Genomic DNA, 16,300 nt, shown 5'->3' on the forward strand with positions numbered 1-16,300 from the left:
TTTCTCTACAAAAATATCATCACAAGGTATGGGGTACCTCACTCCATCACCACGGATAATGGCACTCAGTTCACCGACTCAACCTTTAGAAACCTAGTAGCCAGTATGAAGATCAAACACCAGTTCACCTCGGTGGAACATCCGCAAGCAAATGGACAAGCCGCGGCAGCCAACAAAGTTATACTGGCAGGATTAAAGAAAAGATTGCAAGATGCAAAGGGAGCTTGGGCTGAAGAACTCCCCCAAGTGCTATGGGCTTATCGGACGACACCTCAGTCTGCCACAGGGAAAACGCCCATCCGACTTGCCTATGGCGTAGAAGCCATGATACCAATAGAAATCAGTGAGCAAAGTCCAAGGGTGATCTTCTATGACGAGGTCGGGAACATACAGGGGCACAAAGAAGAATTTGAACTGCTCCGTAAAATCCGAAAACAAGCCCAGATAAAAGAAGCAGCATTGAAACAAAGGATGACTACCAGATACAACAAAAAAGTCATTCGAAGAAGTTTCACACCAGACGATTTGGTTTTAATTAGAAATTACATTGGAGTCAATAAATCTGGGGAGGGAAAGCTCGCTGCTAATTGGAAAGGACCATACAAAATTGGTGAGGTCTTAGGGAAAGGCTACTATAAGGTGACCGACTTAAAGGGCACCGAGCTACCTAGGTCGTGGCATGCTTGTAATATGGAAAGGTACTACAGTTAAAATAAGAACTCCATTCCCTGATATACTCTTTTCCCAACTTCATGGTTGTTTCCCATAGGATTTTACTGAAGGGGGGTTTTTAACGAGGCATCAAAGTGGAGGCTAAGGGACTGTAAATTGTCAAAAACCCTTAGTAGCAATAAAGTACCTTTGCAAATAAATAAAGATTTTTTTTTCAAATATCTCTTTATAAAATTTCTTCTTATTTTATTATTCTACGAAACGCGCCAACTTAAGCTCGACAAAACGTGAAAATCCAATGAACCGACCTAGATGGTCGTTAGGATAAAACGATGAGGTACAAGTCGGTGTAAAGAGGTTATAAAAGTAGGTCATGTAAGAACTCGGAGATTAATCTACCTACAAGTCAGAAATCCCGAGAAGAAACAAAATACATCACAAAAATAACCTAAGTTATAGAAACTTAATAGAAAAAAAATTGAGTACCAGGAATACCAAAAAAGGGATAACAAAACTCATCGAAAACACAAAGACAGAGGCTGTCCCAAGTTTTTGAGAAAAATTTAAAAGAAAATTAGACAAAGGACAAAAGGTTTTCAAAGGAAAGATCAAAAAGGTTTTTCGAAACCTAAACAGAAAAAGCATGCGCATAACACACAAGAAAGATATCCTAAACCCTTATCCAAAAAAGGGTATTTTTAATATTTTGTTTATGGCCATAAAAGGCCTAAAAAGTGTCAGCAAATACCACCACAAGGACATAAAAGAAAAATTGTTTAAAAAATGGGGGACCCACAGGCCGGGCCCCCACATAGCCATTATAATTCAATTAGAAGGAGGAAGGTCACCACCACTAAGAAAAGGGCCATCACCACGAGAGCCAAGGAGAGAAGTCAGAGTAGCACTAATGGAGGACGGAGCAAGTTGACCGGGACCCTTCTCATGAGCCTTTGAAGAAAAAGGGGCATCTTTAGATCGGGGAGGGGATTCCACTATCCTCTGCCCCCGAGTTTTCAACTCTGATTCGGAAAAAGGTCGGGAAGGAGAAACAATGGCCCCATCAACTACGATCTTATCAGGATCCAGAGGAGAAAGATCCAGGTCGGGAGCAATAACCCCGACCTGTTCCTTGAAGATCCTCCATGCCTCCTCGGCTCCCTCAACAATAGAGTCCTCCAGCTCCAAATAAGCCTCCCGACATCTCGTTAGCTCCTTCTTCATGTCCACGTGATCCTCAATCAAACTCATATAACTCTGCTCTGCCTTCTCCTTCAGGCCCTCTGCGATGGCATACTGGCCCAGCAACTTCTTTTCCCTCTCCCGGAGACGATCCCTCTCCTCCTTCAACTCGGCGACCTCCACCTTCAACCGCTTCTCCTCTTCTTGTTATAAGAGAATTCTCCCCTCTAGCTCCTTAACCCTCAGGGATGAACCCAAAGAGCTGAGGGGAGTCTTCTCAAAAATATCTAGAAGTTTTGCACACACCCCCACCGCCCTAACACTTCCCTCAATCAGAACATTAAGGTGGTTTTGAACAGAAGCATCATCCATACTTATACGAGTATAAGGATAGATATGATTCCGAATAAATTGAGGCACATTAGACTTGGCCTCACCCTCAAAAGAAGAGCCAGACTCTAAAGTCTTGTGCTTTTTCTTCTCTAGCTCAGGGGAAGATCGAGGTGGAGGGGATGGAAGAGAAGAGGCTAAAGAGGATATAACAATAGGTTTGGAGGGGGTCCCCAAGTTGTGAGAAGAAGGAGGAAGGGGAGGAGGAGGGGGAGGGCCAGCAGCCCTGACAGCACCAACCCTCGCGCGAGACCTCGATTTGGCCTGCTGAACTCTTTGACAGGACTCTCTAGAATTCTTCTTCGCCATTTCTGCAATAAAAACATTAGGAAATAGAAGAGTCAGCATACAAGTCAGAACAAACAACTCGGATATTAATCAGGTCAGAAAACAACAATAAAAACAAACAAAAAATGGTGGGCTACCTATCTGGGGCTGCACAAAGGTCGGAGACACCTGGAGGAACCTCTTTGTGTCAAGATATGGAACTCTCCCCCATATTTCATGAAAAATCTCACAATGGCTGCCTCCACCTCATCCAGGGCATCCAAACTATATTTTTCCACTGGAGAGGCCTCTAACCAGTACAGGGGAAAGTGAGGAGACAAATTTTGATCCAAGAAAAAGGGGTGGTGACCCTCTACAGCTCGAACTTTAAAAAAGAAGTTTTTGAAATCATGAAAGGATTCAACAAAGAGGGTAAAGACTCTCCGGCCTTGTATAGCCCGGAAAGACGCCCACTACTGCTTGTTATTTTGCCCGCTGAAGGGCTTGGTCATATGAAAGAGGAAAAAGAAAATCTTCAAAGAGGTCGGAAAATCTAGTGCATGGCTGATAAATTGATAAATTTTCAGAAAATCCCAAGAGTTGGGATGAAGTTGGGTAGGGGCAACACGACAATGAGATAAAACGGCTATCTCGAAGTCGGAAAAAGGAAGAAAAATGCCCAAACAGGTGAACAGGCTTTCATACATAAAGAAAAAGTGAGGGTCTGCGTCATACGCTCTCCCAAAATACACCCAGCCTTCCGGACCCGGGGCAACCAGTTCGTACTTCGGCTCATCCTCATCAAGAACGCAGATTCTGTGATGGGTACGCAAATCAGTAATATAATCGGCATCTACCAGAGGGCTCTCCCCTAGAACAGTGCCATCAACCCATGATGAAAGAGACTCTAGGGTAGACATCTTTTTAAAAAAAGAAAGGGTGGCAAATCGTACAAAGAGAAAGAAAAGAATCAAAATAGGGTCTCTGAGTGTTTGAGGTGAGTTTTTTAAATCATCAGAATCGCTAGAACTACGGTCAACACTCTAATAAAAAACACGCAAATAAAAGTATTTTTAAAAGAGGAAAAGAAAAAAGAACTGACCTTTACTTCCAAAGTAACAGGTATAGCAGTAGTTGACCAGGGAAAAACGAAGCTTTCTCCAAAACAGAGTGTGTGAGTGAGAAAATTTTCAGAAATGAAACAAGGGAAGAGAGGGAAAAGTATTTATAAACGCGTTAAGGGTATAAAGGTAAAATGACGTAACCATTTAAGAGGTGCACCGTTACCAATGTAATTGCTCCCCGCGCGTAAATGCTCAAACCCCCGAAGAGACGCAACGTTTGATTAGACGCGACGGTTGAAAAACTTAAATCACGTCGGTTCCTGAAAACCACGTCGGTTCCTCAACACATCGGTTAGAGTCCCGAGCTGCATACTCGAGCCCAACTTACAAAGAATTTGGACTCGAGTAGGGGCACTGTTCATACCCTAGCCCAAACACTAAGGCCCAAATAAGAAACCCAATCCAAATATTGGCTTTCACTCGTCACCGACCTTCTCTTAAAGAAGTCGGTCTCAGTAACGACTTGGTCCAAAGAAGTCGGGAACAAAGATTAGTTGGCAGATAACACTCAAATAAGTAACTGCCCCTAAAATCTCTCAACCCACTTCCAAGAGCCATATCCCAACTTCCCTAAGATAAAGGGGCAGTTATCCTCCTTAAAAGGTGAAACTACTTCAGCAGTGGTCATTATTTCACCACTATAAATTCACTGACACCCCTCAGGTATCACTAAGTTCCAATACTCTCTAAACTTGCTTAGACCCTTGCTGACTTAAGCATCAGAGTGTCTTTGCAGGTACCGCCCCCCATTCATTCTCACTTACAAGTCGGAAGGAGGCTCCTAAAGGCCAGCCTGCTCGTAGGCTTCCTCCCTCAGACGATAGGGCTAGCCCAGCAAGTCCAGCCCATTAATCTCTAGTTACCCATCGTAACAACACTAAATATTGGACATATAGAAAAGAACAAAGTAAAGATTACAATTATAGAAAAGAAAACACACAAGAATAAAATATCATGGTTAGATGATGTAACCATACAATTAGGCTCAAAAATCTCACTGGGTTGTGTGTTCTTAGCTATGATTCATGTTCCAATTTATAGTCTTCAAACAAGTTTAACAAAAAAAGTTTTAATTTAAATTAGTGAAATATTATAAAATAGAGTCCTGAAAAGAAATTTATTACTTTAACCAAGCGAACATACATGCAAACAATTATTATCATGCAATCTATTCTATCTAACAAAAGAAAATCTAAAATGTTGGTGTTAAGAGAGAGATTACCACCGGAAATCAGGTACTGACCGACCTCCCCACACTTAAAGCTTGGCACCGTCCTCGGTGCTATCAGTTAGGAACAAAGGGGGGCTTGTAACAGCATCTCCTCGGTGCTATCAGTCATGGCTCCCGGTGCTGGTAGGTGAGGTGGAGTCTGGAGTGTCTGGTTCTTCTTCAGGTGGGTGGTTGCTAATAATCAGCTCCTTGAGCTATGTAAATTAGCGCTTTTTACGGCACTCTATTCGCTTTGCCTACCGGTCCAACCTCTGAAGTATCTATAGGAGCAGCTGATTTGTTGAAGGTGCTTGTGATATGGAAGGAGAAGGAATATCTCCAGCCGGGTCTGTGGTCTAACTGATAGTGGCTGTTGGAGGTCTGATGTATTTCCCGTTGGGGACAATCTGATCATCCCACGAAAGTATGGTTCTAGTGTCCCCAGCTCTGCAGAAGACTCCGACTGCCGAGACTAGATCTGAAACCAAGGCGGGAAAGGATAGGTTGCCCGCAATCTGTACGTGTCCCATGGTGTGCCGGAGGTGTCTTGGTAAGTTGAGAGGCTGGTCTGTAAGGATACTGATAAGAGAACTTTTGCGTGGTCTAGAAATTTGCGGATAAATCCTCGTTGCAAGTATAGTCTCTAAACCTTCAAAAGTCCTTTCATACAAACGTTTTGGGTGTCACAAGTAACAAACCCCTTTGAAATTGATAACCGAGTATTCAAACCTCAGGTCGTCTTCTCAAGGAATTGCAGGGAGGTATGTTCTTATTATTGTTTATGGAGATTGTAATTTTGGGGGTTTGAGAAATTTGGAGTTTGGGCAATGTGCACAGGTATATTTAAATGACAAGTAAAATAAATTAACAATAATAAAATCTCTTGGCAAGGTATGGAGAACTGGAGGTCCTATCCTAGTTATCCTTATCAATTGTGATGAGAATTGGATTCTTTCCCCACCTTATTAACCTCTAACTATGAAGGTAAGTTAAGTGGACAAATTAATTCTAATTTTCAATCAACAATGAGTTTGATAACTCAAGAGTTACCAAGGCCTCAACCAAAGCCAAAAGAGAAAAATCCAAATTATTTATATAATAAAAAAGAGCAATCATAAGTCTAAAATACCTCAAAAATATATTAAATAGAAAATCAATCTAAACATAGAGAGTCATAAACAAAATTGAGAAAAGAAATAAAAGAACATTGAACCTGGGATTGAGAGTCACTCTAAAACTAAGAGAAATCCTAAATCCTAATCCTAAGAGAGAGGAGAGAACCTCTTTCTCTAAAAACTACATCTACTCCTAAAATTATGAATTATGAGAGCCTCTTTATGAATGGATGCAGTCCCCCACTTTATATCCTCTAATTTGTGTTTTCTGGGCCGCAAACTGGGTCAGAAACAGTCCAGAATTCGCTGGTTTCGAATTTTGCCACGCTGGATTTCCGTCACTGCGACGCGGCCGCATGGATCACGCGGTCGCGTCATCTAGCGTCAGGGAAACTATAACATATTATATATCAAATTGAAGCCCCGGACGTTAGCTTTCCAACGCAACTAGAACTGTGTCATTTGGACCTTTGTAGCTAAAGTTATAGCCGTTTGAGTGCAAAGAGGTCAGGCTGGACAGCTTAGCAATTTCTCCAACTTCTTGTATTCCTTCCACTTTTGCATGCTTCCTTTTCATCCTCTGAGCCATTCCTGCCCTGTAATCTCTGAAATCACTTAACACACATATCAAGGCATCTAATGGTAATAAGAGAGGGTTAATAATAAGCAAATATAAGATCAAAGAAGCATGTTTTCAATCATAGCACATAATTAGGAAGGCAAATGTAAAACCATGCAAATAGTATGAATAAGTGGGTAAAGTGTTGATAAAAACCACTCAATTGAGCACAAGATAAACCATAAAATAGTGGTTTATCAGATACACCAGAGAAGAACAGCCATATCTGCAGTGAAGGAGGACTCGTGAGTACTCGAAAAGACGTAGTGGGACATAATCTGTGCCCACACTCGAGCCTCCAATGTAAGTGCTGAAGCCAATATGCCCTTAGGTCGGGATCGATGGTATCCATAGATCCATCTGCTGCCAGGTTGTGCGATAACTCAGAGGACGTCATCCTAGTTGAATTGGTATGTTTGGCATTTGGCAGAGGCTTCTTGGTATGCGTCCAATCCTTCTGGAGCAGGGGAGAGATCCAATGCTTGCTGAATGGCCCCTTCAGAGATAGAGACTTGCTTCTGACAGACATAGACAGACTACAGGGTTGGCATGTGAAAGGTTAACCTGCCGTGGCTGTTTTCGTAAGAATCTCCATTATCTGCGCTCAATGCGGGGCTCTACCAACTAAATAATGTGGGTAGGAAGGATGAGTAGGTGTTCATTGTTGTAATTCCGCTCAGCCATGATGGGGAACATCTGCTCACAGTTGCGGTTAGTGAACCGCGCAGTGTCCCTTGCTGGAAAATCTTTCTCTGTTTCATCGACCTTGATGATCCTCTTGACTCGCTTTGTGGATGGCTTGACTGATGCTGAGGATGGTTCTGCAGATAGCGCTCTTTTTGTTCCTCTCCTTGCCGGTGGTTTGGGAGCAGCTTTCTCTTTACGCTTCTTGGTGGCCATCCTGAAAAGGGAAAAAGAAAGTAACGTGTAAAGCCAAGTGTTAAAGCAAGGAGGAGGACATTACAAGTGATAATCAATGCCAAGGTAAAGAAAGATGTCATTAACACATGGTCGCGACTACATGTGATCAGTTCATCAATGGAAATATAGCAAGTGCATAGTATGGCAAGTAGATGCAAGATGTTTATTGGCATGCCAGCAAAGGCATGAGTAGCATAGATCAAGCATCAATAGTTAAAATGTATTATCACTCGTAAGAAACTAACAATCACGTTTGTATTGACAATTATATTCAATTAATAAAATACTGAAAGGGTTTTCTGAAAAACAGGCATTAGAGTAGAAGGATAGAATAATTAAAAATGCACAATGCCATACGGGCTTTTTCACAAACACTTAGTATGCATGGTAAATATGTTATTGAAAGTATTAAATTTGAATGTGCAAGCAACCCAAAAATAATTAGTGATATTTATCAAACAACTCCTTAATAATCCACAAGCAATTATGGAAGAAAATAATCACCCAATTAGATTTCTAACACCAAGTAAAATAATGCAAAAAAAATAAATAATAAGGAGAAAAGAAAGAAAATAGAGAGAAAGAACCTTGAGAAGAAGGTGACAAAGAGAGGTAATGGAGAATGTGAGGTGAAGAAAATATGATGGAAGGGGGAAGAAGAAGAAAAGAGTAAGGAAAGAAGAAGGAGAAAAAGGATGTAGAATAAAGAAGAAAGAAGAGAAAGAAAGAAGAAAGAAGAAAGAAATTAGGATTGGAAAAGAAAAGATAAGAAAAGTGGCGGCGCAGGGATCTGGTGGTGTTGCGCGAGTGACGCGCACGCGTACTCCACGCGTACGCGTGGGTCGCGCAAATAGGGAGGCGACGCGTAGGCGTCGGTCACGCATATGCGTGACCGTGTTTGTGCTACTCGCGCGAAGGCAGCCTTGCGCACGCACAACACTCTGTTTGTCTTGGGGTGTGTGCCAAAATGGTATACGACGCGTGCGCGTCAATGAGTGTGCAGAATTTGAAAATGACGCGCACGCATCAAGGACGCGTATGCGTGAGTGACTTAGTGCCTTGGGCACAGTTCCCGCACCAGGCCATAACAACTTTCGGCCTGACACCTTTTTACATCGATTTCCTAGGTCACGCGTGCGCGTCAGTGACGCGTACGCGTGAGGTGCCAAATAATCAAGTGACGCGCACGCGTGAGGGACGCGTGCGCATGGTGATGCTTGTGCGATTGGCACACTTTTTGCATTGCTCCCACGCAACTTTCTGCCACTTTCTCCTTTTTTTATGCAGAATGCAGATGTAGATGCAGACTATTTGCAGAAATCATGAGAAGAGTCACTAATTGAAACTAAGAAGAGAGAAAAGAACGATCATACCATGGTGGGTTGTCTCCCACCCAGCACTTTGCTTTAACGTCCTTAAGTTGGACGGTCCACAAGCTCAATCTGTTTCTGTTGGTGGATCTTCCAATAGGAAGACCTCTAGCTCTTTGTGTTCCTTCATCTTCTCACCATGATAAAGCTTTAAGCGATGTCCATTGACCTTGATGAAATTGGAACTTGAAGGATGACTCAGGTGGAAGACTCCATAGGGCTCTGCATTCTCCATTCTATAGGGACCTTCCCATCTGGATCTCAGCTTGCCTGGCATGAGTCTCAGCCTGGAGTTATAGAGAAGAACCAGATCTCCATGTCTGAAATCTCTTCTTTTGATATGCTTGTCATGCACAGCCTTCACCTTCTCTTTGTATAATCTGGAGTTATCATAAGCTTCGAGTCGAAGGGTCTCCAGTTCTGCCAGTTGCAGCTTCCTTTCAGCACCAGCTTTCTCAAATCCCATGTTGCATTCCTGCACAACCCAGAAAACCTTGTGTTCCACCTCTACTGGAAGGTGGCAAGCCTTTCTGTACACTAAGCAGAAGGGATTCATCCCAATGGGTGTCTTGTACGCTGTCCGATACGCCTAGAGCGCATCAACAAGTCTGGTGCTCCAGTCCTTCCTATGAAGTTTCACTATCTTCTCCAGAATGTGCTTTATTTCTCTGTTAGACACTTCTGCTTGTCCATTGGTCTGGGGATGGTAAGCTGGTGCCACTTTATGAACGATCCCATGCTTCTTCAGTAGTCCTGCTAGTCTCCTGTTACAAAAGTGAGTGCCTTGATCACTCACGATTTCTCGTGGTGATCCAAAGGAACAGATAATATGGTTTCTAACAAAGGAGATAACAGTGTTAGCATCATCAGTGCGGGTAGGAATTGCTTCCACCCATTTAGAAACATAATCTACAGCTAACAGTATATAAAGGTAACCACTAGAGTTTGGAAATGGACCCATGAAGTCAATGCCCCAAACATAAAAAATTTCACAGAAAAGCATAATTTGTTGGGGTATCTCATCCCTCTTGGATATATTACCAAACCTTTGGCATGGGGGACAAGATTTACAGAAGGTAGTAGTATCTTTAAAAAGAGTAGGCTACCAGAATCTCATCCATAATTTTTCTAGCTGTTCTTTGAGGGCCAAAATGTCCTCCACTCTCAGAAGAGTGGCAGGCCTCTAAAATGGACTGAAATTCTGATTGGGGCACACAACTTCTAATTACCTGGTCAGTACCACACCTCCATAAATATGGGTCATCCCATATATAATATTTAGACTCGCTTTTTAGCTTGTCTCTTTGATGCTTAGTAAAATTAGGAGGGAAAGTATGGCTAACTAGATAATTAGCTACAGGTGCATACCAAGGAACTACTTCAGATACTGTGTGCAATCTATCAAATGGAAAAGCATCATTGATAGGAGTTGAGTCAGTCTTAATGTGCTCAAGGCGACTCAAGTGGTCTGCCACTAAATTCTGGTTACCACTCCTATCCTTAATTTCTAAATCAAATTCTTGTAGCAACAGTATCCAACGTATTAACCTTGGTTTGGACTCCCTTTTTGCTAATAAATATTTTAGAGCTGCATGGTCTGAGTACACTACCACCTTAGTACTAAGTAAATAGGCTCGGAATTTATCCAGAGCAAAAGAAATAGCCAAAAGCTCTTTTTCAGTGGTAGTGTAGTTTGACTGAGCAGCATCTAGGGTCTTAGAAGCATAAGCAATTACGAAAGGATCCTTACCTTCACGCTGAGCCAGTGCCACTCCTACTGCATGGTTGGAGGCATCACACATAATCTCAAATGGCTGGCTCCAGTCTGGTCCTCTCACAATCGGAGCTTGAGTTAAGGCGATCTTTAGCTGATCAAATGCATTCCTTACTCAACTCGAACTCAACATCTTTCTGCAGCAGTCTGGATAAAGGCAATGCTACCTTACTGAAGTCCTTGATAAATCTCCTGTAGAAACCTGCATGGCCCATGAACGACAGACTTTCCTCACGGAGGAGGGTAAGGTAAACTAGAAATGACATCTACCTTTGCTGGATCAACAGAAATACCAGTATTAGAAACAACATGTCCTAGTACAATACCTTGTTTTACCATAAAGTGACATTTTTCAAAATTTAATACAAGGTTTGAACTAACACACCTGTCTAATACTCGAGCTAAACTATCCAAGCAAAGGCTAAATGAATCACCATATACGCTGAAATCATCCATGAAAACTTATATACATTTCTCAATAAGATCTGAGAAGATACTCATCATGAATCTTTGGAAAGTAGCCGGTGCATTATATAAGCTAAAAGGCATCCACTTGTATGCATATGTTCCAAAGGAACATGTAAAAGTAGTCTTCACCTGATCTTCAAGAGCTATATGAATTTGAAAATAGCCTGTATAACCATCTAAAAAGCAGTAATGTGATTTACCTGATAGGCGATCAAGCATATGATAAATAAATGGTAAGGGGTAATGATCCTTGCGAGTAGCTTGGTTGAAACGCCTGTAATCAATGCAAACTCTCCATGAATTCTGCACTCTAGTTGTCAGGAGCTCTCCATGCTCATTCTTTACTGGTGTGACTCCAGACTTCTTGGGTACCACTTGTACTGGACTGACCCATTCACTATCTGAGATGGGGTAAATGATATCTACTTCAAGTATCCTGGTCACTTCTTTCTTGACAACTTCTAAGATGGTGGGATTCAGTCTTCTTTGGGGTTGACGGACAGGTCTTGCTCCCTCTTCTAAAAATATTCTATGCTCACAAACTTGAGGGCTGATGCCTACTATATCTGCCAAGCTCTACCCAATTGCTTTCTTGTGTCTTCTCAGCACACTGAGTAGTTGCTCCTCCTGTTGGGAAGTGAGTTCCCTTGCAATGATAACTGGGAGCTTCTGATTATCCTCAAGGTAAGCATACTTGAGGTGGGGTGGAAGGGGCTTTAATTCCAATTTCTGCTCATGGTTAGGCACTTGATCGTCTGGAACCATTGATAGTTGTAACGTGTCTTCATCTTGTCCGGGGGGTGTCCCCACACTTGCATCTTGCTCCATATGCCTCTCTTCTACTTCCTCCTGGTGAATTGCAACTACTGTCTCATCAATGATGTCGCACTGGAAGATGGAATGATCTTCAGGAGGATGCTTCATAGCTTCATCTAGATTGAAGCTCACTGCTCTGCCATCTATCTCAAAAGAATAAGTTCCTGAGAAGGCATCCAGCTTGAATTTTGAAGTCTTCAGGAATGGCCTTCCAAGTAGGATAGATGATGGTCTTCCTGAGTCATTAGGGGCATTTCCAAAATATAGAAGTCAATTGGAAATGTGAGCCCCTTAATGCTCACCAACACGTCCTCAGCAATTCCAACGACAGAGATAATACTTTTATCTGCTAAAACAAAATGAGCTGCCGACCTTTTTAAGGGAGGGAGCCTCAAAGCATCATATACAGATAATGGCATTATACTAACACATGCTCCTAAATCACACATACATTCAGGAAATTTCACACCATCTATAGTAATAGTAACCATGCATGGACCTGGGTCACTACATTTTTCAGGTATATTACCTACCAATGCAAAAATAGAACTACCTAGAGGAATAGTTTCTAAATTCTGTAATTTATCTTTATGCATGCACAAATCCTTTAGAAATTTAGCATATTTAGGTACTTGCTGAATGGCATCAAAAAGTAGAATGGTTACCTCAACCTTTTTGAATATGTCTACCATTTTAGGGTCTAGTTCCATCTGCTTTCTGGACTTCCTAGCTAGATGTGGAAATGGGATAGGAATGGTGCCACTTGCAGCTTCTGCGTCCCTCGGTGCACCATTCCTTGGCTGAGCTGCTTCTTCTTCAACCAAGTCTTGTACTACATCCTCTTTTTAAGCATCATCTACCTCCACAACGCCTTCAACTTGTATGTTTTCCTCTGAGCTTGGCTCCTCATGATTCCTCTCCTGTAGTGTGGTTCCGGACCTTAAAGTAATGGCATTGATTCCACCCTTGGGGTTGGGTATAGGTTGAGAAGGAATTGTACTGGAGCTTGAAGGTTGAGTGTTGGAGGTACTCGACGATCCCATCTGAGAGATGAGAGCTTGTATAGCAGAAGTCAGACCAGTAAGTGTGTTTTCCATGGTCGTTTGTCTTTGTGCAAGAGAGTGAAGCAACTTGTCATTGGGAGAGGAAGATGGGTAAGTGATTTGAGGGACCTGCTGTTGGTTGTTCTGAGGCGCTTGGGACTGCCTTTGGTGAGGTGCTTTGTAAGGCTGGTTTTGATTCTGCTGTCTCTTGTTGTTGTTCCACCTCTAATTTCTATTGTTGTCTCTGCCTCCTCTGTTGTAGTTGTCCATCCATCCTTGTTTGGAATTATCTCTCCATCCCTGGTTGGAGTTGTCTTGCCAACCTTGATTGTGGTTTCCACCTTGGCTGTAATTGTCACCTTGTTGATTGTATCCTTGATTCGGGCGGTCATAGAAATTATGAGTAGCTGCCATATTGTTGTCTTCTTGTTGGAGCTGCGGACACTCATCAGTGTAATGAGTGTAATCAGCACATATTCCGCATATTCTTTGAGGAACCAACTGTTGACTTTGTTGTGATGAGGGAGGCTGATGTTATTGTTGATTTAGCTGTATCTGCTTCAGTAGGTTGGTCATGTCACATATAGCCTGTGTGAAGGCAGTAGTCTCACTACTAAAAGAAACCTCTGCAACAGTGACATGGCGGAAATTGGCGGATTAAGAAATTAATATAAGAGATACGTTGCAAGTACAGTTCTTAACCAAAAAAATTCGCTTATCAATTTAAAAGGGTTGTTACAAAATTAGAATTAAAATACTGGGAGTATGAATCCCAGGTCGTCTCCCAACGAGTTGCAGAAAGGTGTGCTGTTCTATTAATCAGATGTTTTCCAAATTGGTTTTGAGTTTGATAACATGAAATTAAATTAGAGAATTTATGTAATTTAAATAAAAATCTTGACCGGGAGTAGATTGATCTGAAGTTCTATCCTTGTTGGAGTCCTCCCAAGATTAATTGATAATTGAAAGTTGTTCTGCTCAGTTATCCTTTACTAGGTAGAGGAAAGTCAAGCAAGTTGGAAGTTTACTTCTGATCACAAGTTCTAATCCTCTCCCTTGGGAAGGATTAGTGTCAGTTACTAGAGAGCCATCCAACAATAAACCCAATTACAATTTTTACTTTTTAGCATTCCAACACAAGGTTCTCCTTTCAATCAACTCCCAATCAAGTTAGGGAACTACTCGCTCATTATGAATGTAAACTTCACAAAATAGGAAAGGGAAATAAAGAAAGACATGATAAATAATAGTAATCAAAGAGACCAATTAAAAATAAAAATAGTTCTTGTATTAATAAATTCTAAAAATAATCCAATAGTAATTCTGAACAAATTAAGGATATGAAAGAGTAAGTGACAAGTAAGGAAAACAAACTAGAATGATGAAGTCTTGGCGAAGGTAATAACTCTTCTCAATATCCCAATCCAAAAAGTAATTAAAACAAAATCCTAAGAACTATGAATGTGTAGAGAGAAAACCTAGAGGAGAAGTAAAATCAGATCTAAAAACTAGAAAATTATGTGGAATCAGTTGTCCCCATTGGTCTCTGCATGTTCCCTGGCTCTAATCTACTTTTCTGGGCCAAAAAATGGGTCAAAACATGGCCCAAAATCGCCCCCAGCGAATTCTGCAAATTCTGCAGATCGCACACGTCACGCGATCGCGTCATCCACGCGTTCGCGTCATCCAGCGTTTTGCCTTGCCACGCGTGCGTGTCATCAACGCATTCGCGTTACTCGTACAGTTTCCAATCCATGCGTTCGCGTCAGGCACGCGAGCAGTCACTACGATTTCTCCATTTTACGCGGTCGCGTGAGCCATGCGTCCGCGTCACTTCTCGCTGGTCATCCCCTTAATTTCTTGTGTTCCTTCCATTTTTGCAAGCCTCCTCTCCAATCTCCAAGTCATTCATGTCCTATAAAGCCTGAAACACTTAAGACAGGGATCATGGCATCGAATAGAATAAAGGAGAATTAAAATACATAATTAAAAGTCTCTAGGAAGCAAGTTTTCAACCATGGAGTAATTTTGGGAAGGAATTGTAAATACATGCTAATCATATGAATAAGTGGATAAAGACTTGATAAAACCACACAATTAAACACAATATAAACCATAAAATAATGGTTTATCAAACAGCCTTGGGGTGGTTGTTCCTGTGCCTGTGATTCCGAGTGGACTCACCTAGGTCGCTGATCAGTTGCCATACTTCATCTGCATTCTTGTACTTTTTCAGAGAACCATTACTTGCACCATCCAATGTGGTCTTATCCCGAGGCTTCATGCCTTGAGTGAAGTAGCTGATCAACACCAACTTGTCAATCATGTGATGGGGGCATGCGTCCAGAAGATTCTTGAAGCGCTCCCAATACTCATAAAGAGTCTCTGATTCGCCTTGAATAATGCAAGAGATCTCTTTCCTTAGTCTATCTGTAACTTCAGCTGGAAAGTATTTTTCCAAGAATTCTATCCTGAGCGTATCCTAGTTAGTAACGGTCGCTTCAGATTGAGTGTAGTACCACTCCCTCGCATTTCCCTCAAGAGAAAACGGGAAGGCGGTTAGCAGAATAGAAGTTTCATCTGCACCATGACGCCTAACAGTAGAATAGGCTATCTGAAAATCCCTGAGGTGCTTGATAGGCTCCTGAGCAGGTAAGCCATGGAACTTGGGCATTAAGTTGATTAGCACGGTCTTCAATTCAAAATCTGCAGCCAGATTTAGGTGACGCACTTGATACGGTTGCAGAGTAAAGTCTGGGGCTCCAGCTTCCTAGAGAGTAATCCTCCTAGGCTCTGCCATATTACCTGCACGTAAATTAACCGAATTAGTAGAAAAGGAGCTTGTTTCTTCCTCAGATGGTGCTTCAGTTTTGCCGTCAGAAGAGATTGGTGAATTGGTAGTAACCAGTTCACCACACTCAGAGGCTAGCCTACGCCGAGCTCGCCTAATACTTGAAAGAGTTCTTTCAATTTCAGGATAAAATGCGGCTAAGCTCGGATCAGGCAACTAATGCATCATTCAATGAAAGAAACATACAGCTCATGGTAATAAAATAAAATAAAATACACGAAAATTAAAAATATGTACTGATGAGCTGATAATTTATACCCTTTTTGGCATTATTTTTACATAGTTTTTAGTTTGTTTTATTCACTTTTTATTATATTTTTATTAGTTTTTATTAAAAAATCACATTTCTAGAATTTACTATAAATTTGAGTGTTTTTCTGTAATTTCAGGTATTTTCTGGCTGAAATTGAGGGACCTGAGCAAAAATCTGATTCAGAGGCTGAAAAAGGACTGCAGATGCTATTGGATTCTGACCCTCCTA

The 16,300-nt window shown here is 41.7% G+C and overlaps 1 non-coding gene across 1 annotated transcript; it reads left to right on the top strand.

The window, feature by feature from the left end:
- Positions 1 to 15,288: 15,288 nt before the first annotated feature.
- LOC148571373 (small nucleolar RNA R71) lies at positions 15,289 to 15,396 on the top strand. Its single transcript, XR_015908235.1, has one exon. It is a non-coding gene; the product is annotated as a small nucleolar RNA R71 (small nucleolar RNA).
- The last annotated feature ends 904 nt before the right edge of the window (positions 15,397 to 16,300 follow it).

This window comes from Arachis ipaensis, chromosome B3 (genome assembly GCF_059453495.1).
Source record: "Arachis ipaensis isolate K30076 ecotype BB chromosome B3, ASM5945349v1, whole genome shotgun sequence".
Classification (NCBI taxonomy): Eukaryota; Viridiplantae; Streptophyta; class Magnoliopsida; order Fabales; family Fabaceae; genus Arachis; species Arachis ipaensis.